General features: G+C 47.6%; 1 long non-coding RNA gene across 1 annotated transcript; it reads left to right on the top strand.

Moving 5' to 3' along the window:
- Positions 1-165: 165 nt before the first annotated feature.
- On the top strand, positions 166-17,376 carry LOC132250124 (uncharacterized). Its single transcript, XR_009461700.1, has 2 exons — positions 166-258; positions 16,824-17,376. It is a non-coding gene; the product is annotated as an uncharacterized LOC132250124 (long non-coding RNA).
- Positions 17,377-23,158: the final 5,782 nt, after the last annotated feature.

The following is a 23,158-nucleotide window of genomic DNA, read 5'->3' as shown; positions in this document are numbered from 1 at the left end:
TGGCTGCCATGGTTCCCCTATGTGGCAGAGCATCTTTGGTGCCTGCCACTTTAAGGGTGAAAGTAGGCAGCAGGGCAACTGGCAGGTGCAGCCAGCCCTGATGAGGTGGTCACATGGCCTCTGGAGGGGCCATGTGGTTGGAGGAGAGGACTGAGCAGCCTCCATTTTAGCTCAGGCATCAGGGATGAGCCAGCAGTCTGCTGCTGGTAGCTGGAACAACAACACCCAGCTGAGCTGCTGCTTGGAGCATCCTTGAAGGTAAGGGAGGACCTAGAGGGATGGCAGGAGGTTCCTGGGGGCCAAGTAGGGTCTTGAGCCCCAGGGAGAAGGCTTGGGCTGAGAGAGAGAGAGCAAGGCCCAGCCTAGAAAAGTGGTTTACAACTTGCAGGCCTATGTGGGGGCTAGGCAGGCCCTGATTAGATTGGGCAAGGATGAAGCTAGGGGGCTCAGGTGAGCCCAGTGGAACTAGACATCATGCAGCTTTGTTGGGGAGCTAGGTCAGCCTGGCTTGGGGTGATGGCTCTAGGGTGGGGCCCAAAGGGGGGCTGCTCTGGCATATGGAGGGCAGCAGCTGCTATGCTGACCTTCTGATCCCTTGACTGGTCAATGTAAGGGGGCCAGGGCCATAAGGCCAAAGGGTATTTGAGCCCACCATGAGGGGCAGGCCAGAGCTACGAAGGTCTATATGGCACCCAGACTGGCCTGGAGGTGGGGCCAGAGCCTATATAGGCTGAAGGTCCTCTTGAAGTTGGGGATATCACAGCCAACAGAAGGTAGAGGTCAGTCAGGAGGCTGGCTGTGATGAAGGAGGCTGCTAGGGGTGTTGGTGTGAGAGATGAGCCCAGGAGAGAGAGCAGCTCAAGAACTATATCCAGGTCCTCAAAAAGAATGAGACTAAGGGCAGGTAGGCCTGCATTGATCCTCAGCATGACTGAAAACTGTACCTTGCTGGGGAAGGATGGCCGGGTAGGGCTGCTCATGGTGGGGTAGCTTCCCAGAAATGCCAGGTCAGTTGCCTCCCCAGTGAAAGGCAGGTAGGGGCACCTTTTAATGCCAGCTCCCACCATCTGGTGGGTTATTAAGAGCAGGGGGCCAAGCATGTCCATGGACACCTGAGCACGTGGGGTGTCAGACCCCATGCCCTAGAGAAGGGGCATGGGGTTGGTCTCAGTGAGGGGTCAGGAAGGGGCCAGGTATGTCTATGTGATGCCTGAGCCTCATGGGGATGTAAGACCCCAGTGGCCCTTGGAAAGGGGAACTGAAGAGTCCAGAGTGGGGCTAGAGGCCAATGCAGAGTAGGGCTGCAAGGGGCAACCTGAAGGGCTGCATGGAAGTAAATTAGTGAGTGGGCCCCAGTGAGTAAGTTGTTGCACTAGAGAGGGGGCAAAGGAGAAGGTAAACCTCAGTGAGAGGGTGTGCAGTGTGCGTGTGAGGATACCTGGTGCAAGCAGAGCCCAAAGGCTGGGTGCAGTCAGTAGGGGGCCAGGGGAGTCATAGTGGGTAACTGAATACACAATGTGGTGTTATAGTGATGATGTGTTCCAGGGGGGAGTGAGATTCCCAGTGAGACCCTGGAGCACGGGTCTGTGTGAGGCACTGTGCAATATGGATGCCATTTATGAGGCATGGGACATGATAAGAGGAGTTCAGAGTTGTGTTTAAAGCCCTAGTCACTAGAGCATTAAATGGACAGCTTCCTGCATTATTACAACTAGTGTTATAACAACAAGGTGTGGCAAGAGAGACTGGGTGGCCTGCCTTACATAGACAGGTAGGCAGGCCAATGTTGACATTTGGCCTTAACCTGGCCCCCTGTCACACCCTGCTTTACCTGTAGTAGGTTAGGTTGTTAGGTCTATGTTGTTTCAGGTTTGATGGTAGATTTACAAATATGTTAGTATTATGGATTTGTATGGGATGGTTTGGATAGGGATGATCCTGCCTCAGGCAGGGGGTTGGAGTGGATGACTTCTGGAGGTCCCTTCCAGCCCTAGTTTGCTATGATCGTATGACTCTAAATTGGGCAAAACAGCTTGAAAGCAGAAAACCTTATAATTGTTAACTCCTCATGAGATGGAAAAGCTGAACAGTTACAAAGGGGACATATTGAGAAGGAACAGAGGAGACTAATAATTATGAAGTGAGGACAGGTGAACTACCTGTATGGCTTTGGGCCTAAGCTGTCGGAATTCAGATCATTTGGGACTGAAAATGGTGCCTGTATCCTACTGGAATAAAATTCCTGGTGCCTTCTGAATGAGATCTACCACACATTTTTCTAGAATTGGTTGGAAGAAGTGCAAAAGTCACAACCCCCTAGAGGAGAATGAAGAGGGCATGACTGCATTCAACAGGTCTCTGGGAGTATTCTGGTTTGGGTGAATTTTGCAAATGGTTTTTATTGTATTAGGAATGGTTCTCCTGTCCCTTTTTGGAACTGTTGCTTAGCCATGCTGCCAAATCTGTACTACTATTGTGACCTGCACTAGCTAGAATGTGTCAGCCAGCACATGCTGTGATCCCACTTTCATTTTGCTGTGTAGACATGCCTAGACTCTCCGATCATGCTGTTCCAATCAATACCACCTACTGCATCCCACTGTTTAAGCAAAAAAGATCTATAAGAGCCCATCTTGTCAGAGCCCTGCACTGTTCTTCATTTGATTCTAGCACATCTTAAATACCCTGGTCTTTATTTCCTGCTGGCTGAAGCCCTTGCTGTCATGGAGCCCAATCTCACTGCCTGCAACCCACACAGAAGCAGCTTCACTCCGTAAGGGTTCTGTAGTCAGCAGAGGCAAAATGTCCTGGATGTCTGCAGATAACTGTCAGCAAACTGCAGGACTCATGGCAAAAAAAACCAGAATGAACTAGCCAGTTTGATATGCAGGTGAAAACTCCATCTTGTTACCCACAATGCTTCCAGTTAGGGAAGAGGAGAAAAATGCCAGGTGCTTTCCACAAAACAATTAAAAGAAAATGAGAATACTTAATTTTCTTCAAAACGTCACTGAATTTGTTTCACCTAAATGAATTGAAGTAAAACTTCCATCTGACTGTGTGTGTGTGTGTGTGTGTGTGTGTGTGTGTCAGAGAGAGAGACTATAAATTGTGTGTGTGTGTGAGGAAAATTAGGGCATTTTTATTCAGTTTCAGTTTGAAGTTTTTTCTAAATTATTTTTCCAAATAAAAAATGTGAAGGGGAAATGATCTGTTTTGTTTTGATTCCTCTAATCAAAAAATTGAGCTCTCTCCAAGGAAACAAACATTTTTTGTGAATGTTGCTTTCGTTGAGGGGTGGGGGGAAAAAAAGCAATTCTTGTCTTAAAAAAAAAAAAAAAAAAAAGCTTTCTGTGACAAAATTTGCAGCCAACACTACATACAGAGATAAGTAGAATCCTTCTGCTGGTTGTCACTAGCAGCAAAAAGAGCCAGAGTTTGTCTTAAAATGTGTAGCTGCTTACAATGGCTTGTACAGACTGATGCAGGAGCCCAGAATAGCCAGATACTCTGGTCTACTTTTCCTCCCCCAGCATGTACCCTTTCCCCTCCAGCTAGAGGTTTGTGTATGGAGGCTTATGCTATCCCTATGACCTCTGGAAATCCCTCTGATTCTGGGGGATATCCAATGCCAATATTGAAGCCCCTGTTCCCTGTTATGTCCATCATACAGAGGCTGTGCCTAGCCCTGAGTTCAGGTTGCTGCTCACTGAGTGCATCTACACATTCACTTTAATGTGCATTAACCTATTTTAATGCACATTTAAAGCATCACAAAAAACCCCATGCTCTTTAGCTAACGTGAATTAAAATAGGCGGATGCGCCTTTTTCTAGTACCTCCCAATGGAGGTACTAGATTTAATGTGCATTAATGAATTAGTAGATGCACCTACTGAGTTGTATAGTTGCTTTTGTTACTATTTTGAGTCTACTGCTGACAAAAGACGTCGACCTGACAGTTCTAGGGTCTGAAAGACCCCTCTCCATCCACAAAACAGATAGCCACAGTGCCAGCTGCCTTCTACATCATACCTCTACCCACAACATGGAGAGACTACCTTGAAATGTAGGTCAGTCTTCAAGGTCTTTCTGTTGGGAGGCCTAATAAAGGGCCAATCATGCAGTGGCCTGTGTGACATGGGTGACTCCCCACCAGGACTGGACTGAGATTTCATTGACTTGTTCCATCTGGACTGCCAAAGGATGGTTGGATAGTGATGGCTCTTTAAGAGGAATTTGAATTGGTTATTAAGAGGTCAGAGACACTGAGGGCATTTTTACACACATTCCTGGGGGTGGGGTGCACTTTAATCAGAGTGGCTCCAAGAGCCACTCTAATTAAAACACCCACAGAAGATCATGTATCGGCATCCTAACATTTCAACATGGTGGCTGTGGTGCTTTAACTAAAGCTCATTGAACAAGATTTAGTTAAGGTGCCCCTGCTGCCATTTTATCCTGCAGGGATGCTGATACACAAGACATGGAGGGTGCTGGGGCATGCTAATTAGCATGCTCCGACAGAGTCGATTAATCAAGTCTGCTCTGATGCACTGTAATTACAGGCATGCTGAATCCCCTTTGCAATCTTTTTAAACACAAAAGCTAATCAGTCTTCCATATCTCTCCAGCGGATATGGGCTGCTGGTATAGCAGTGACTGTTAGGAAGAAGGGAAACGCACACCTTTTTAAAACCTTACTCAGGCTAAGCATGAGCTGAATGCAATATCCATATTTTCAAAAAGGCAGAAAGCATTTATTTTGCTTGAGGGCTACATGTGACCTAAGCAGCAAGATTGTGAACTCCTCGGAGAGAAAAGAGCAGAGAAGCTTAAACAGGACATTTCAGAAAAAGCACTAGACTCATACAAAACAATATTATCCTGCAGTACTAACACCTCAGATAACAATACCTATGGCTGTTAATCATCATGCTTCAGAGCACAAACAGATGACCAAGATGGGCTCAGGAAGAAATTTCCTCAATGTATATTACTGCATATGTACATGCATCATGGGAAGTTTTACTTTTTCCTGTAACACATCTGGCTGTGTTCATGGTAACAGATAAAAGATAGTATGGAAACTCCTCCCATTCCTGGGGTCTTGCTAGATATGCCAAACTCAGAGTCCCTTAGAGAACACAATTATAGTATTCAGTCTTTACTGGTCAGTCCAGCCTAATGGAACACATTAAGGTTATTTGGGCTGAGATCCAATAGTGGAGGCAATAACATCTAGAAAGGTATCTCTGTGCATCTGGAAACAGTTTATAAACCTCTTGTGTAGACAAGTCATTAGCATGGGCCAATAAGCCCCTCTCTGAGCATGGGTGGCATGCACTTTATGAGCAGTTTGCACACATGAATGAAGGAGCATCACATATTGACAGCAGATGCTCCAAAACAAGTGTTTGTGCATATTTGTTCAAATTCTTAACAGCTGTTCAATTCTACCTAGTTCTTCCCTTTTTTACTTCTTATTCATGAACATTTGTGTGAATGGGTTTTTGTCTGGCATGAATGTTTGGGGCACAGCTGCCGCAACGGTAGACTGTACACAAGAAAAAGTATTTTTATTCATCATGTGTAATTATGCATAAAAGGAAGTCAGTCCTCCAATCTGAGATTAGACAGAATAGCATGTGACTTAGGGGACCAATCATGCCCCATGAAGAGTAGAAGGGAATAGTTTGCAGACAACCCCATGGGCTGAAATTTATTTGCATGAACCATTTGTGAAACAATTACGAATAGTGAATAAAAATCAAAGTCTGTTTGTGAATGATTTCATGGGCAGGATAAAGTGCTAAATTAGTCAGATAATTTATCTGTAAAAAATAACTCAGCCAGCACTAATGAACAGGCTGCCTACAGGATTCTCTTAAAGGGGGAGGATTGATGATGACAATGAGCCGCTCTGCAGGGTAGCTGCCCTGACAGTGGAGATACATTCCCTAGAGGCTCAGGACTCACCTGAGTGCAGAGTGGGCCTGAATGATGGCCTGGAAAGCAGGCTGCCTCCTTTGATTCTGGGATCTCTTCCTCTCTCAGCTGAGTGTTTGATCACAGCCTGTGCTACCCCCAGCGGCCCTTGGGTGCAGATCAAAGGGATGCTGAAATTCCTTCCAAGCAAAGCAGGAAGCACTGGAATTAGATCAGTATCTCTGTTTTAAAAAAATTATAAAGATCCCTTGGCAAAAAAAATCAAGCCTAACAGGATGTTATTCCTGTCCTGGAAGAATTTTCTTTCACCTTTTTTTATCACCACACAGCAAAAACAATGTAGGACACTAGAGGCATAACTGGGTATTCTGTGCCCTGTAGGGCCATGCTGCACAAGGCTGTGACTGCACGTGGGCTGCCAGCTTTGGCATGGCAGTCAGGGGCAGCAGCAGTGGCTGCTCTTTTTGTTCTCTCCACAAGTTGGTGTCTGGGGCTGGATCCCCAGTCATTTCTCCCAACTCCTCCTTAGTTACAGTACTGCAGGACATCATTATTTAAAACTCATTCACAACCAGGGTGCCATGGTACCCTGAGGTACCTTGAGATCCTTGCAAGGGTATTGTGGGGTGCCATGCAATGTTACCACTGTCAGGTGTACACATGTGATTCACAAGATAAACTCAAGGATTTAAAATAGGAATCCATAGTTTTAAAGCCGGTTGTGGGCTTTCTGAGTTCCTTGCAACAGGCAAACTGCTTTATTATTTTTCTGTAGTAAAAAACAAACAAACAACTAGTGAAAACTTAGAGCCAGTATTTTCTGAGGGGTGCCTTGAATCTAACAAGTGATAGTGCCTTGAGTATAAAAAGTTTGAGAACCACTGCTTTAAACGCTGCTCCCTGGGGCCAGAGGTAGACTTGAGACTATACACCTTCCATGGGTATGTACTTTATGTAGAGGAATCTCACCATCACACACACTACCTGCTAACTATCAAGGCTCTTCTGACTCCTCAGCTGCTGACCTGTCTGTTTTAAAAAATGCAGTGGCAGCTGAATTACTGTATTGTTCTCTTCATTAGGAAAAGTTGGGCTCTTTTTTCCCCCATCTCTTTGCTTCCTGGACCAAGTATGTACAAGTGGGGTCAGCAGAAAGCCAAGCCTTGGTGCCAGGTGGAGGAGGGAAGTTGCAGGTAGAGGGGAACGAATTTGGCTGAGGAGGCAGAAGCATGGATATGTAAAGGAGGAGAAGACACAAACTGTTATTCCACCCCCTGCCCCCTTGCTATTTTGCATAATGGCCAGCAAAAATCTAGCCCAGTTTTGACTCGGGAAATGAAGCTGGGAAGCTACGTCATAACATGTTGACACTGGCCTTTGTGGTGGTACCCAAACTAACGCACCCCAACCTTAGAAATGGCAAGACTGAGGCTGCAATCCCTTTGAACTGCATCTGCCACCTAGTGGTCACAGCCGAGTCCATTTATGGCCAGCTGTACAGTGCATGAGTGACTAGAACTAGGACCCTCAGGGGACCGCCTGTCAGATCTGAAACCCTCTACCGCAGGCTTGAAGTCAGTCAGTCACTGAAAGACCCAGTGGCTAGAAGTTGTGCTGAGCTCATCTTGAATACCCTGTTCTGCCTTTGGAAGCCATTTCTAGCCAGGAACCTCTTGGCCCCGAGCAGCCACAAGAGACTTGAACCTTAACCGCAATGGGTTGTTAAGGGGATTATTCCTACTCAATTGTTTGACAATACAGCCAGAGAACAGGAGATGCAAACTACGTGGTTCCAATATTTTAACATTTGATTCCAAGAGATTTCTGCCCTTAAGCCTCTAGTATAAGCTGTGGAATTTTTAGCATTTAAGCAATATGCCCAGTCCTACCCAACTTCAGGCCAAGAGGCAACTCCATTGAGCAAACCCTGTATCCTTCACTCACATTTTGCCAGAAATGGTTAGCCTTTGTCTCAGGGTCCAGCTAATGTCATCAGGTGGGTGGGGAGGAGAGGGGTGAAATTTCATAAAAGATTGACAGGTCTTCACAATGGGGAGATTTATTTGGAATACACTTGCAGATTTGGTGTAATCTGATCCTTCCCAAATCTGACCTTCACAAATAGCTTCAGGAGCCCCAGAAATAGACTTTGAAGGGGATGAAGTCCCCCCAGTTGTGTGGTGTAGCTTCCCACAGGCACTCATACCTGGAAAAGAGGAATCCTATAAGGAACAGGAGGGTACAAAAAATGGCATTCATTCAGATTGAGAAAGCAGTCCGGGAAAGAAATAACTGAGTATCCAAAACTAGCATAGAGGCTTGAGCAATGAGTTTCATAGTTGGTAGGGTCGGAAGGGATCTAAGCAGATCATCAAGTCCGACCCCCTGCCATAGGCAGGAAAGGATGCTGGGGTCAAATGACCCCGGCTAGGTGGCTGTCTAGCCTCCTTTGGAAGACCCCCAAGGTAGGGGCAAGCACCACTTCCCTTGGAAGTTGGTTCCAGCTCCTAGCCGCCCTGACTGTGAAGTGGTGCCTTCTGATATCTAGCCTGAATCTACCCTCAGTCAACTTATGGCCATTGTTCCTTGTTATCCCCGGTAGTGCTCAGGGGAACAGGGACTCTCCCATTGCCTGCTGGTCCCCCTTGGCAAGCTTATAGGCGGCCACCAGATCCCCCCTCAGCCTTCTCTTGTGGAGGCCGAACAGGTTCAGGTCCCTTAGCCTCTCCTCGTAGGGCTTGCCCTGCTGCTCCCTGATCATGTGAGTGGCCCTCCTCTGGACCCCCTCGATGCTGTCCACATCCCTCCTGAAGTGCGGCGCCCAGAACTGAACGCAGTACTCCAACTGTGGCCTGAGCAGTGTCGCATAGAGGGGGAGGATCATCTCCTTGCACCTGATCGTGATGCATCTGTGGATGCATGACAAGGTGCGGTTAGCCTTCCTGACCGCGTCCCCACATTGGCAGCCCATGTTTATCTTGGAATCAATAATTACTCCAAGATCCTTTTCTGCCTCTGTGCTGACGAGAAGGGAGTTCCCCAGCCTGTAGGTCTGCTGCTGGTTCTTCTTCCCCAGGTGCAGCACCTTGCACTTGTCCATATTGAAACCCATCCTAGTCTCATCTGCCCACCTCTATAACCCGTCCAGATCTAGTTGTAGCCTGTCCCTCTCTTCTAGCGTGCTCATTTCCCCCCACATCTTAGTGTCATGTGTGAACTTGAACAAGGTGCAGGCAATGTTCAAGATCTCAAACTTGAACAATTCCCCCCATTGCTTCAAACTTCCTGCGGGCCCCAGAACGGAGCACTGGGGAACCCCACTGCCCACATTCCTCCAGGTCGAAAATGATCCGTCCACCACCACTCTCTGGGTGCACCTCTTCAGCCAATTTGAGACCCATCTGACTGTGTAGGTGTCAACACCACAGTCACCTAATTTTTTAACGAGGATGGGGTGAGAGACAGTGTCGAAGGCCTTCCTAAAGTCCAAAAAGACTACATCCACAGTGACACCTGTATCCAAGACTTTTGTGACCTGGTCACAGAAGGCCACCAGGTTGGTCTGACAGGACCTGCCTCTAATGAACCCATGTTGGTTGCCCTTAAGCATAATCTCCCCTGCTGGTCCCTTGCAGATGTGCTACTGGATAATTTTCTCAAGAACCTTCCCCATGATCGAGGTAAGACTAATGGGCCTATAATTTTCTGGGTCCTCTTTTCTCCCTTTTTTTGAAAATGGGGACCACATTGGCCCTTTTCCAGTTCTCTGGGTTTGAAGTACTAGGCTCCCTGGGACCACAGGATTAGACTGGGAAAGATCAGTTTCATCCTCAAAAAGCATATAAATGCAAGCATGACATAGTTTATGTCTCTTTTGGAAAAGACCTTTAAAACCATACCCCATATTGGTGAACAAGTTAAGAGGCTGTGACTTGGACGACTACACAGTCCAGTGGGTGGCGAATTGGCTAGAGGGTCGCACCCAGAGAGTCGTGGTGGATGGGTTGGTTTCAACCTGGAAGGATGTGGGCAGCGGGGTCCCGCAGGGCTCGGTCCTTGGACTGATGCTCTTTAATGTCTTCATCAGCGACTTGGACAAGGGAGTGAAATGTACTCTGTCCAAGTTTGCAGATGACCCAAAGCTATGGGGAGAAGTGGACACGCCGGAGGGCAGGGAACAGCTGCAAGCAGACCTGGATAGGTTGGACAAGTGGGCAGAAAACAACAGAACGCAGTTCAACAAGGAGAAATGCAAAGTGCTGCACCTAGGGAGGAAAAATGTCCAGCACACCTACAGCCTAGGGAATGACCTGCTGGGTGGCACGGAAGTGGAAAGGGATCTTGGAGTCCTAGTGGACTCCAAGATGAACATGAGTCGGCAGTGTGACGAAGCCATCAGAAAAACTAACGGCACTTTATCGTGCATCAGCAGATGCATGATGAATAGGTCCAAGGAGGTGATACTTCCCCTCTAGCGGGTGCTGGTCAGACCTCAGTTGGAGTACTGCGTGCAATTCTGGGTGCCACAATTCAAGAGGGATGCGGATAACCTGGAGAGGGTCCAGAGAAGGGCCACTCGTATGGTTAAGGGCCTGCAGACCAAGCCCTACGAGGAGAGACTAGAGAACCTGGACCTTTTCAGCCTCCGCAAGAGAAGGTTGAGAGGCGACCTTGTGCCTGCCTATAAGTTCATCACGGGGGCACAGAAGGGAATTGGTGAGTATTTATTCACCAAGGCGCCCCCAGGGGTTACAAGAAATAATGGCCACAAGCTAGCAGAGAGCAGATTTAGATTGGATATTAGGAGGAACTTCTTCACAGTTCGAGTGGCCAAGGTCTGGAACAGGCTCCCAAGGGAGGTGGTGCTCTTCCCTACCCTGGGGGTCTTCAAGAGGAGGTTAGATAGGCATCTAGATGGGGTCATCTAAACTCAGCACTCTTTCCTGCCTATGCAGGGGGTCGGACTCGATGATCTATTGAGGTCCCTTCCGACCCTAACATCTATGAAAACCAAGATCCCATTTAACCTCCTCTAAAATGTAAGAGTAGGGGGTTACCCCACCATCCATAGACAAAATCTTTTTTCTTTGTCATCACTTGCAGTGCATATACAGTTATGAATAATTTGCTTACACTCTCCCCACCCCCCAAAGGGAAAAGAACCAAAACAGAGGTGGCTACATTTAAGCAGTACTGCAAAGTGCTGTAGGATGAAGGTTTCACAATACAGAACCATATGGCCAAAAGAAAAAATGCACTGTGAGCAGCATTTATTAACGATTTCCAAATCTATAGCATCTGGAGCGTGGGATCTTTCAATGTACAACCCATTTATTTTCCACAATAATAAAAAGAAAGTCAAAACCCCTCCCAGCTAGATTTTCCAAAGGATACTGCACAGGTCATCTCATACTACATACACTCAGATTGGACCCACTGAAGAGAGGAGTGGAAGAGCGCAGATGATTGTCCAATGATTTGATGCAATAGAGGCAAGTGACCAGAAACCCCAGTGATGGGTGTGGAAGAAAGATCTAAATAGTATGGTACACAAGGAGAATACTTATAATTCTCCGTCCAATGAAAAAAGAGCACACCGGTCTAATAGCTAATATCATGAGATCCGAAGGGAAGGACTGTCATTTCATTATACGTTCAAGTGCTTAGCACACAGTCATCTCTGTTTGGAACTATTGGAAGCTACTATATTAATTATTAATAAGGACTTAACATTTCTGCAGCACATGGCATGTTCAAGGTGCTTTGCCAACCAAACAGATTGGTAATTACTGATCCATTTAATGAGACATTAACTAATTAATGGAGAATCAAGCTCACCCCCCATTGGGTTGACCCAGAAAAACAAGGAAACATAGAAGAATCAGAAGCATCCTAACGTGAAATCTGTAGAATAGTCTCTGTGCCAAAAGCAATGGGGGGATTTTTCCTGAAGTGCCTAGTGGCTTAGGAGTCTGAAGGCCCACTGACAAATCACAAAGGGTTTTTTTTTTTGGAAACCTCATCTTGGAAGGGTTGATTCTTTTATATCTAGATTAGAGAGAAGACACTGGTCAGACTGTAGGAAACACCCAGGACACTGGTGGGGATGCTGGACAGATACTAGATCAACAGAAAGTTCTTGTACTAAGAAGCACTGTAAGAAGAGTGGCCACTAGAGGGTGTGAACTTGAAGAACACCACATTCTTGTATTACTTCAGCAGTTCCCAAACTCTGACAGATTGCGCACCACCAGTTTAAAATGATACAACCTTAAATACCACCAGCAAATTTCTGCCATATAAAGTAATTATAATAAATCTGTTAACAGGTACCACTGACAGGTTATCTGTGTACTACTGAGGGTACATGTACCACAGGTTGGGAACCGCTGTATTACTTCATTAATGCTTCTGCCTACAAACTGGATGGCTGCAAATAGTCCTTGTCCAAGGCCAGGACGAAGAATGGAGTTGTTGGCCAGGAACATGCAGGCAGGCTCACATTGATCTCATTGTTCAGTATTTAAAGCGTAATGGTTCCTGTGCTCTTGCTGGAGGGGGCATGGGTGGCATGGCAGGCACACTATGTAATTAATGGCTGCTACGTACACGACCATTCTCCTAGTGTTGTGCTGCATTCTGCCTGCCGAGACGCAGAGAGCCTGTGGTGGTACAGTGAATACAGAACAGCGATAAGCCTGAAGGGGTGTTTGTGATGAATGGGTGCAATATCCAGAAGTGGATTGCCAAAGCCCCTTCTAAGTGTCCTTGGCAAAAGACATCGTGGCTGCTGATATGCTGTGATTCATGGCTTCCATTGGTGGTTTCTCTGTGGACAAATTAACCAGTTTGCCTGTATTCATGGATGTGAGAGACCAAGGGTACCGGGACCTGATAATATGCAGTCCACTACAGGGGTTCAGGGGCTCATGAGCAGAAAGACTCATCACAGCTTAAGGCTCCAGTGCCAGGATTCCCTGTCTAGCCCTTAGGACAGGAGAAATAACTACCCCTCCACCCCCCTAGTCATTTGGATTTGCCCTCCCAACCTGCAAGGATAGTCGTGGGATCCATCTGAGTGTTGGTATTTATATGGCTCAGGTCACTTTCATATCTCTGTATGGAGAAGAGGTTGGCAGGAAGAGCTGGCTTAAGGGGAGAGAAAAATCCCATTTGCTTCTTGCTTTGGAAACAAAAAACCTGTCCCTTCTGCCCCCCTGACGTGCCTGTCCCTGCTGAGGTTTTTGTTCTACCCTGTCTGTGGGTAACACTGCCAAGAGTATTTAATTTGCATGCAGGCGTGTGGCAGTGCCTCACTGGCAGATAAACAGACAGGCTTTCTTCCCTGAGGAGCTTCCATTAGCAATTAGGTCAAGAACTCAACAAGAAATAAGGAACAATACTAGCATTGTAGGACAGAAAGAAAGACATCAGCAAACATGGCTGCAAAGACCCCTCTGCCTCATACAGGGAGACGCCATCTCTGCATGCCTCCCCCAAATACCCCTCCACCCTGCACAAGGAGGGGCTGCCTCTGTGTCTTTTCCCCAGAGGTCTTTATGCCACCCACACAAAAGGGACAGTCACTGCCTCTCTGCAGAATGCCCTTTTGTGAGAAGAGTCTCATAGGAAGGGTCCCACACTACCTACTCTGAAGGTAGATGAAGGAATTTTAAAAAAGGCACCTAGGAGGTGCATTGATTCAGCCCCAGAAAAGAAACCTGAACAAGGATCCTCCACACATTTGGATCCAGCATCTGTGTGGTATGTGGCATGCTGAACAGCAGAGAGAGAGTGGCAGGAAAGTCCCCAGAGCACTGCTCTCATCCCCTGGTGCTCAGCCATTCCTCCTGCTATTCCCCCAGAACTTCACACCTTCTTGCAACCTATAGATCCATTTGAAGCAGGATAAGCCTTTCTGTCCATTCCTTGTGGCAACAGCCTGTTGCCATAACCTACCTCATCTTTCAGGCCATGCCCTCTGGGCCCTGTCCAGATGAGGACACACAGAGCCTTTTTCTTGGAAGTACTCACAAATAGGTCCAGAGTATTGGCTGGAGCTTTAATTTGAACATCCTGATACACAGCTGATAGGAAGGAAGTTACAAATTGCTTCCCACAGAAGTGGATTCTCAGAGCCCAGGATTTAATTCTTAGCACAGAAGACTAGAGAAAATGATCTCCCAGGGACTGGAAAACTCTCTTTTGCACTTAAGATTTTCCTGTGCTCAAGAGACAGCTGTGTGATGCCATGAAGCTGGATTTCACCCCAGTTCCATTTCTTATGAGAGCCTGAAAACTTTGGGATTCAGACTTAATATCCCAGAGATTTGAAAACCAGGGCCACTTGTACACGTGACTAAAATTGTCCTTTTGTGTGGCTTAATGGCATCAGTCTTTCTACGTATGTGAGCTTTTGGTGACTTACATCAGTTTGCATTGTCATAAACTAAACCCCATCCTGATGTAGTTTAGTTTGCAATGACACAACTTGGAATGGTACAGCCATTAATCTGTCACGTGTACACGGGAATTCACTGAATAATGTGTGGTAAGCCTCTTTGTCCATCAGGTGTTGCTACAATTTTTGTGCAGTGAGCCCCCTTGTCCACCAAGTGTTCCCACAATTTTCAAGTATTTGTGTATAATGAATGTTTTAGGATACCGGTCGGAGCCCTGGTGAATGCTGTTGACTGGTGCCAAAACTTGTAACAGTTGCAGATCATAGCTCCTGCACGCCCAGCAAAAATCACCAGACTTTGCCTGGCAAAAGCCATGAGGAACCCCCCCCTCCTCCACCCTGCACCTCTAAAACATCCCCCTTTCAGCTGGCTGTGGCATAATTGTCCCCCTAAAGCCATTAATTCACTTGCCAGTTTTACGTAAATCTGACAAGTGGAGTTCTATGAGCCAAGCCTTAGGTGTACCTGTTTTATGAATAGTGGGTGAGTTCTGTCAGCTTTCATTCCCTCACCAGCTATGTCCAAACCACTCAGCAGTTTAGACCATGTGCAGCTGGGAGCAGTGTCTTGACACATGGTTATTTTCAGGCATTTGTGTGTAGGACACCCTTGGCAGGCAGAGGGGAGCCCTGGAGAAGGCTACTGACTGGTGCCAAAATTTGCAACACCCTGCTACTGCATCATGGCATATGCAGGCTAAAAGACCTAGCAGAGCTAGAAGTTGTCCAGAACAAGTATGCCCATAAGATACCAAGTTGCCCTGCCTGGTGCCAGCATGTCTGATGTCCAAACTTTGCCCAAAAACAACAAGGTGGGAGGAGGGTGAACCTCCCTTGGCCCTGTCACCTCAAGACTTATTAATTGAGTGCACAGCTCCCCGGGGTATCCCTTATTGATGCAAGATATTTGATGTTCAGAGGAGAATAGAGTGGACTAGATCCAATTGGGTCTTCACTGAAACAAAGAGCTTGGTGCAGGTGTGAGGAGATCGTGAGGTTGTATGCCATTTGGTCTGCAGCCCATGGGCAAACTGGCACATCTACCTTAATGTTGCCAAGATAATGGGTGAGCGGGGGCACAACAGAATAGTGGTCCAGTGCCGTGTCAAGGCAAAAATACTGCAGGCTGCTTTCCACAGGGATGTCACCAGAGCACAGTGGCAGGGCACCCCAGTGCATGGCGTGGTCCATTACAGATACCTTCAGCTGCTAATGGAGGTACTGGATCACCGTGAATGCACAGAGACAGAGGCCTCCAGGGCATGCTCGCCTGCTGAGACATTGCCAACTACCGCTGCAACTTGCAGGGGTTCCAGTGGAGACGATAGTGGCAGTGTCCTAGTTATGTCAACTGCTACTTCCTCTGAGGAGGATAAACCATGGAGCTCAACCTATGCACCTGATATGTGAAGCCCTGGGTACCCTTTAAGTCACCTGTCACCTGAACTGACACCTGATTCATAGATTCATAGATGTTAGGGTTGGAAGGGACCTCAATAGATCATTGAGTCCGACCCCCTGCATAGGCAGGAAAGAGTGCTGGGCCTAGATGACCCCAGCTAGATGCATATTCAACCTCCTCTTGAAGACCCCCAGGGTAGGGGAGAGCACCACCTCCCTTGGGAGCCCGTTCCAGACCTTGGCCACTCGAACTGTGAAGAAGTTCTTCCTAATGTCCAGTCTAAATCTGCTCTCTGCTAGCTTGTGGCCATTATTTCTTGTAACCCCCGGGGGCGCCTTGGTGAATAAATACTCACCAATTCCCTTCTGTGCCCCCGTGATGAACTTATAGGCGGCCACAAGGTCGCCTCTCAACCTTCTCTTGCGGAGGCTGAAAAGATCCAGTTTCTCTAGTCTCTCCTTGTAGGGCTTGGTCTGTAGGTCCTTAACCATACGAGTGGCCCTTCTCTGGACCCTCTCCAGGTTATCTGCATCCCTCTTGAATTGTGGCGCCCAGAATTGCACGCAGTACTCCAACTGCGGTCTGACCAGCGCCCGATAGAGGGGAAGTATCACCTCTTTGGATCTGTTCGTCATGCATCTGCTGATGCATGATAAAGTGCCATTAGCTTTTTTTTTTTTTAATTTTTTTTTAGCTAAACCTGGGATTAGACTGGGCTGTGAGATGAAGAGGGGGAGGGGGACAGCATAGGACACTGCTTTAAAGACCCTGGGAGTTAGTGGCAATGCAGGGAGGTACAGGGCAATGCACAGCAGGGAGGCACACCAGTGGCCAAAATGGGTGGGCACTTCTTTGCAGCCACTCAGGGCGTTCTACCACCTGTGGCCAGGCAGCCCGTCTTGGTCATTTTGGGCCGAATGCTTCTTATCCACTCACAAGATTTGCTGAGTGTGTCTTTTTAGAGCACCAAGTGTCCTTAATTCACTCCATTTCCTGCATTTCTTGATTTTCAGCTCTGCTTGCAATGCCACCGCTGATGACATGCAGGCTACTGAGGCAGGCTGCCACTGATGCACACATGGACAGGATCATGAACTTCCTCAGGGACTGCTAGCATTGGCTGCATGAGATGGTGAGACAGAACTGTCTGGCTTCAGGCAGGTTCATGGAGGTAGTGTGACAGGAATCACTCTGAGGCCAGGAGCCATTCCCAGACCCGGGACAACTGGCAAATACTTGCCAGGCTCCTTCCAATGATTCTATGCCTACTGGTCATTAGCCCCGCTCCTGCCTGGGAGCGGGACAGGCCAGTATGGATCCAAGTTCTGCCATCCACCAATTTTCAGTCAAGCTCGGAAAGTCCACCTTAGAGCTAAGGTCTTTTAGTTAGAAATGATTACTCCTTAGACTGATTTTTTTTTATGAATCATGCATCACTACAGTCGTAAAAAGAAATTCCTCTGTTGTAGTAATTATACACTGTTATCTTATAAAACCTGTTCTGTGGTTTGTTTAATTATGGTTAATATTTGGTTTATAAATAAAGGTTTGTATTTCTTTGTTCGATTCTTTACTTCATGTTCCCTGAGTGTAAGAAGGAAAGTGTAGAAGGGTAGGGTGAGGGGCTTGCATGAGCAAATTGCATGAGCTGCAATTAGCAGTTAGTCAAGCCTGCCTCCCTGGTTTTGAATTTGCTTTGTTCTCCTCAACTGCCAATCACCAGCCTAAATCCTGAACTCTGAGAAGCTGAATGCGCACAGAGGAAATATTATGTGCACTGTGCAGTGCCCACCCAATTACTGCTCCCTGCATTGACAAAATTATGCACCAACCCACCACCACCTGGCCTTGGTTTGGCTGCTGTGTCTTTCTCTGGCCACAATAATGAAAGCCCAGGCCTTGAAAGCCCCTGCCCCTGCAAGCCCCACCTTGCATGGGGTGGCCAGGTAGCACTGAGAAGCTCTATACGCTGAAAGGAAATATTATGGGCACTGTGCAGCACCCTGACTACTGCTGTACCCTGAGGTACCCACATTCAGGGCAAACACCATCGCCCCCACAGTCCAGAGGTGGGCATGTCCTCTTTCATTAGTGCAATATGTCTGACACAAGCCTGGTTTTCTTTGGTTTGGCTTACCTCCCCCCCCAACAACCCACACCTCTACAACCCTTCCCATTACAGCAGACAGACATAGATGATAATTCATTTTAATTTCACCAAAGCATTTATTTTATTGTCAGTAACCAAAGCAGAAACAAAATAATGCAGAAGCACAATGCCTACTCCCCAATTTCCTGCAAAAGCAACAGCACTAACAACTAAAACCTCATCACCCATCATAGGCTCTTCTTCCTGCATTCTTGTGAAGGATTCAGGCAATGCTTTCCTCCGATCCTTCAGGACAATGGAGGCACAGGAAGCCACACTGTCACCTACCCTACAAGAGTCCACAGACTGTCCTGCTACTGCAGTGGGCAGCACAATATGCAACTAGTCAGAGGAGCCAATGCAGGGTAGCAGCTGTACCAATCAATGGGCCATGAGCTGGAGTTGGAGAACTGAGAGGAAACTGTGGACCTTGAGGATGACAGGGTTCTGTGGATCAACCTACAGAGCAATGATTGCAAGGTCTGGGCCCACACAAGCAGCTCTGACAGGCAGGGACACATTTGTGCACATAGTCTTGCCGCTGTCACTGCACATCGAGTACCAGGATGCTGTCATGCATCACCCCATCACACCAGAAAAGAGGGTGAGTATGGCCATCATGAAACTGGCCACCCCCACCAGTCTCCGCTTCATCAGAAACCAGTTCAGCATAGCTCCTTGCATGGCTGGGGTGGTGATATGTGTGGTATGCCAGCTGCTGCAGGATGTTGTGGCAGCTTCATCTGCCTCCATAACCCCTGTAAAGATGTTGAAGGCTTCAAGACCATGGGGTTCCCTAACTGCGTTAGTGCATTGGACAGCACACACATCCCAGGGGAGCCAGTCATTCACTAATAGGAAGGGATTTGCCTTGGTGATCCTCCAGGCCATAGTTGATCACCGAGGATGGTTCGCTAACATTTATACAGGCTGGGCAGGCAGCGCTCATGATGCGCATATCTTTCAAAACTCGCTGCTGCCTGGCATGATGGAGAAGGGACAATATGTGCCTGGAATCCCTGATGCGATCCAGGGTGTTGCTGTGCCCCCGCTTATCAAAGCAGATGTGGCTTACCCTCTCCTGCCCAGGCTCATGAAGCGATATGGAGGACAAGTTACTGACTGGCAAAAGATGGTATTCAACTACTACCTCAGCAAATGCCGGAATACACCTTTGCTGTCTGAAACTGGTGGAGATCACTGAACTAAAGGCTGGAGCCAGAAAACATTATTCAGTTCACTGTGGCAGCCTGCATGCTCTACAATATTTTCAAGACCGGGGGAAGGTATTCAGCAAGTCCTGGTCTGAGGAAGTGCGGGAGGCAGTGGACAGACAGAGACATGGGCAGGTAGGGCATAGTGCCCCCTACAATCAGCATGCAAATGCTGGTCAGGGAGCCATTGTATGCAATTGACTGGCTGCACATATTCTGGCTGCAGCAGATGGAGAGGGTGCTCTGTAGGTCACTGATTGATCAGCACTGAATGCTAAACTGTTCAGCAGCTACCATTGAGTGTTTCTATAAATAAAATAAAAAATTTCATTGCAACACTTCTGTCTGTCTCATAAGTACATTGTCTCTTGTAGGGGGAGGGGCGGGGGGCAGGCTGCAGTGACAGTAGGGGAGTGGGGGAGTCAGAGAGGGCTGAAGTCTACAGATTTTCTTTTGCTTTGTGTGTATGGGACATGAAATGTGGCAAGGACATTAAAATGTATTATCTACTGCTGGTCACATTAACGCAACGCCCAATATGTGTGTGAAGAAATAAGAAATTCATGGGGTGCTGATTCGTGTGCATATTAGAAGTGCTAGGAGAATTTCAGTGCCCTGTTTGGAGAGGGGGGAGGTAATAATGAAGTGGCTCCCTGCCCTTGTCTCCCGTGTGGTGGGATGTCCACTTAGAAGGCCAGGGTCTTTTGTTAGCTGGCGGAGGGGGCGGGCCTGGATGGTTGGTTTGTGGATTTGAATTTGGCAGATGGAGCATGGGGCTCAGCCCGAGGAAACCAGGACTTGGGGGACTATGGGAACAGAGACCCAAACCGAGACATGGCAAGCAGTGTCTGGGGATGGAAGGGAAACACTGAATGAAACAATGACCACCAACAGTGCAGGAATGCGAATGCAGGAATGTGGGTGCAGAAGGGGGGGTTCCAAGCACCTTCTAGGGTTGGGACCCCCTGTGAGATAATGCAGGGGGCGCATTATCGAAGTTCCAATTAGCGCACCACAGCACTCCAATATGCATGCAAAGATATATATATATATATATATACACACACACATACACACACTGCATTGAAATTCTCTGAGCACATATAATATGCACACAAATCTGCATCCCGTGAGTTTTATATACATATATAAAACTCACGGGATGCAGATTTGTGTGCATATTATAAGTGCTCAGAGAATTTCAGTGTCCTGTCCATAGAGGTGGTTGAGTGAAATAAAAAAAACAAGTGGGGATTAGTGGTGTACAGCACCCCCTGCTGTAATTTAGTATGGAGAGATCAGCAGGGTGAATTGTTTTGCAGCAACCCCTGCAGTACTTTTACTGTGAATAATGCACTGAGCATTTCATGAGATTTAAGACTGATGACATGTACACAGTGATTGAAAAAATAAAACCCACCATTTCAATTTAAGGGGCACAGAATGCAACCCTGAAGGACTAAACCCCTGTCGTGTGTACAAGGGCTCTAGGTGACTAAGAGTCTACAATTGCCTGTTCTAGCTCAAGACCCCCTTGGGCAACACCTGATTAATGTGGTCAAACAACCCCTGAAGATGCAACACATTGAAAGGAAAGAGGCCAGGACATCCCAAGTGAAGGTGCTACTTTTTTAATGGGATTGCCCCCAAAGTTAACTTCCAACTGGTCTGTCTTAGCGGTCTGGGACAGAAGCTTCATAAACCAGTTAGACCTAAATCAGTTAAGCCTGATACTACATTCAACCAGGTTTATCTTAAACCAGTTTCAGCCATTTTGAAAGCAGTTTATTCAGAAGCACTGAGCTTCTGTTTTGTTACAGGTTTAAAACAGTTTCTGAAGGCTTAAACTGGTTAATATATAACTTCTGTCCCTAGCCACAGTGACCATCCTGCCATAAGCTAATGTGGATACATTGCCGTGTGCCCAAGATCACAGGTTCTGCACATATGTCCTGAAACATGCATGATCCCTGGATAAAGGCATCCTTCCATATGTACTTACACCTTTGCTGGTACAAGGACTGGTGTTATCCCATATATCACCACTAGATGTCCACCCAAGTCCCAATTTCCAGATGTGGCTCTGGTACCAAAGAAGGAATCCATCATGCCACTGCAGCCATCTCGGTCACCAACTAGATTCGATTTTCCTCAGTGGAAAGTGACTGACAACAAGATTTAACAGTTTTAGTAACTGCAGCCAGAGGCTTTTTCCAAGTGCGACAGACTATTTTCCCCAGACAGCCCCTCAGGTGTTACTGACACTCAGGTAATCAGGTCTTTCCTCCATAAAGGAAACTCACTTGTTCCCATCCTTGGATGACACAGTCCTTTCTGCAAAGCCACTCCAAGCAGTCAAGTGACAGCAAGCTGAGGTAGCATCCACTCAGATGTAACTCCCCCATCTCCAGATGCAGACCCCAGGAGAGGTGAACGAATGAGAGACCTGAGGAGCCCTCAGCCCCCAGGGTCTGACCGTGGCAAGATCTCACAAGCTGAGCAGGGCCAGGATTGGTTGGTATTTTGGTTAGAAACTTCAGTGAAAAGACCAAGGGGTACTAATAGTGATTCAGGAAGTAGCTTTGTTGGTTCTAACCTGGTAAGACCTTCACTTGAGTTTGGAGGACCTGTACAACCCATATCCTGGCCATATGTAGTCCCTAAAAAATCCCATGACATCTACATGAGGAGGCACGTAGCACCAGCTTTCTGGCCCCAATCCAAGGCAGTACATCCTGCCTATCTAATTTCTCAGGCATGCCTTTCTTCATGCCATGCCCTGGACGGTTAAACAGTTGTGGTGCTCCATTCCAGAAGCAGCTGCATTTTAGCAGCAGATGAAAATGTTCTAGTCTGTAAGAAGCTCTTGGATGAAAGCTGCTATGTAAAACCTAAGCTTTTGCCTTTAAAGCATAAAGTCAGTTGCCCTGTCACCAGCTGAAAGTGTACTGCTTTGGGGATTTCCCCGCCCCCAACCAAAGACTTCTTATCCAGGGGCATGACATCTCCCACCAAAAATAAAACACCCCAGCTTTTCTTCTTCAGTGCTTCCAATCTGCTCTGGTTTTTGTCACATGGGGCATCCCATGACATAGCATGGCACCACAAAATGCACTGCTGCAGCATGACACAGGCTGCAAGCTTTGTGTGGGAAGTGGCCAGACCCCTCTCCCCCCCCCACTTCCTCACCTTCACCTTCTTGTGGAATGGCCTTCAGGTGACTCTGTTAGCAGCCCCTGCTAAGCCTGTCCTCCCCTCCCCAGCTTTGGCAGATAGTGAATCTGTTGACTTTGTCACCCCAGCTTGACCTTCCTGGCAGCCCAAGAGGCAGGGCCTGTAGAACAGCCCTGTGTTACGCTCTCCCCCAAGGGAGCCCTCGAACTCCAGAGGCCTTCCAAACCCACGTAATTATAAAGCGACATGCATGCTGGGGCCTGGTCTGAGACCAGCCAATTCCTCTCACGCAAGACAGTGACCAGGCATTGGATTTGAACAAATTGTGTGTACCTTTGTGGGTGGGAGGAAGGAGCAAGGAAGCAAGGAATTGGGTCTCTGGATCTGCCTGCTGGCACCTGAGTCAGATAGCCCTGGGACTGGGCTGTGACTGGCAGGTTAGGAGTGTGCGTGTGAAAGATCACGCCTGTATCTTCAGTAGGTCTGTGTGAAGCAGCTAGTATTTGCTTTGGATTTGGCCGATTCAGGGGACAGTGATTAGAATCACTGTCCCGAATCGATTTAGCCGAATCTTCAAATCAGCCCCATCCCTGGCTGCTCTCAATGGCTGCCCTGCCCCTCTCCCAGCTCCTGGCTCTTTAAAACAAACAAACAAACAAAAAGCCCACACTCACTGGCTGCTGCCAAGCAGGGGGGTGATGCCCGCTGCCCCGGTTGCCCCATGCCATGTGGGGGGCTCTGCCTTGAACCCCCTGATCCCTGCCCACTCTCCCAGCCCCCGCTCCCCATGGCTGCCCCGCATGGTCTCAGC

The sequence above is a fragment of the Alligator mississippiensis genome, chromosome 1 (assembly GCF_030867095.1).
Source record: "Alligator mississippiensis isolate rAllMis1 chromosome 1, rAllMis1, whole genome shotgun sequence".
In the NCBI taxonomy this organism is placed as follows: domain Eukaryota; kingdom Metazoa; phylum Chordata; order Crocodylia; family Alligatoridae; genus Alligator; species Alligator mississippiensis.
The sequence above is the reverse complement of the archived record's forward strand: the minus strand, read 5'-3'. Positions and strand labels throughout refer to the sequence as shown.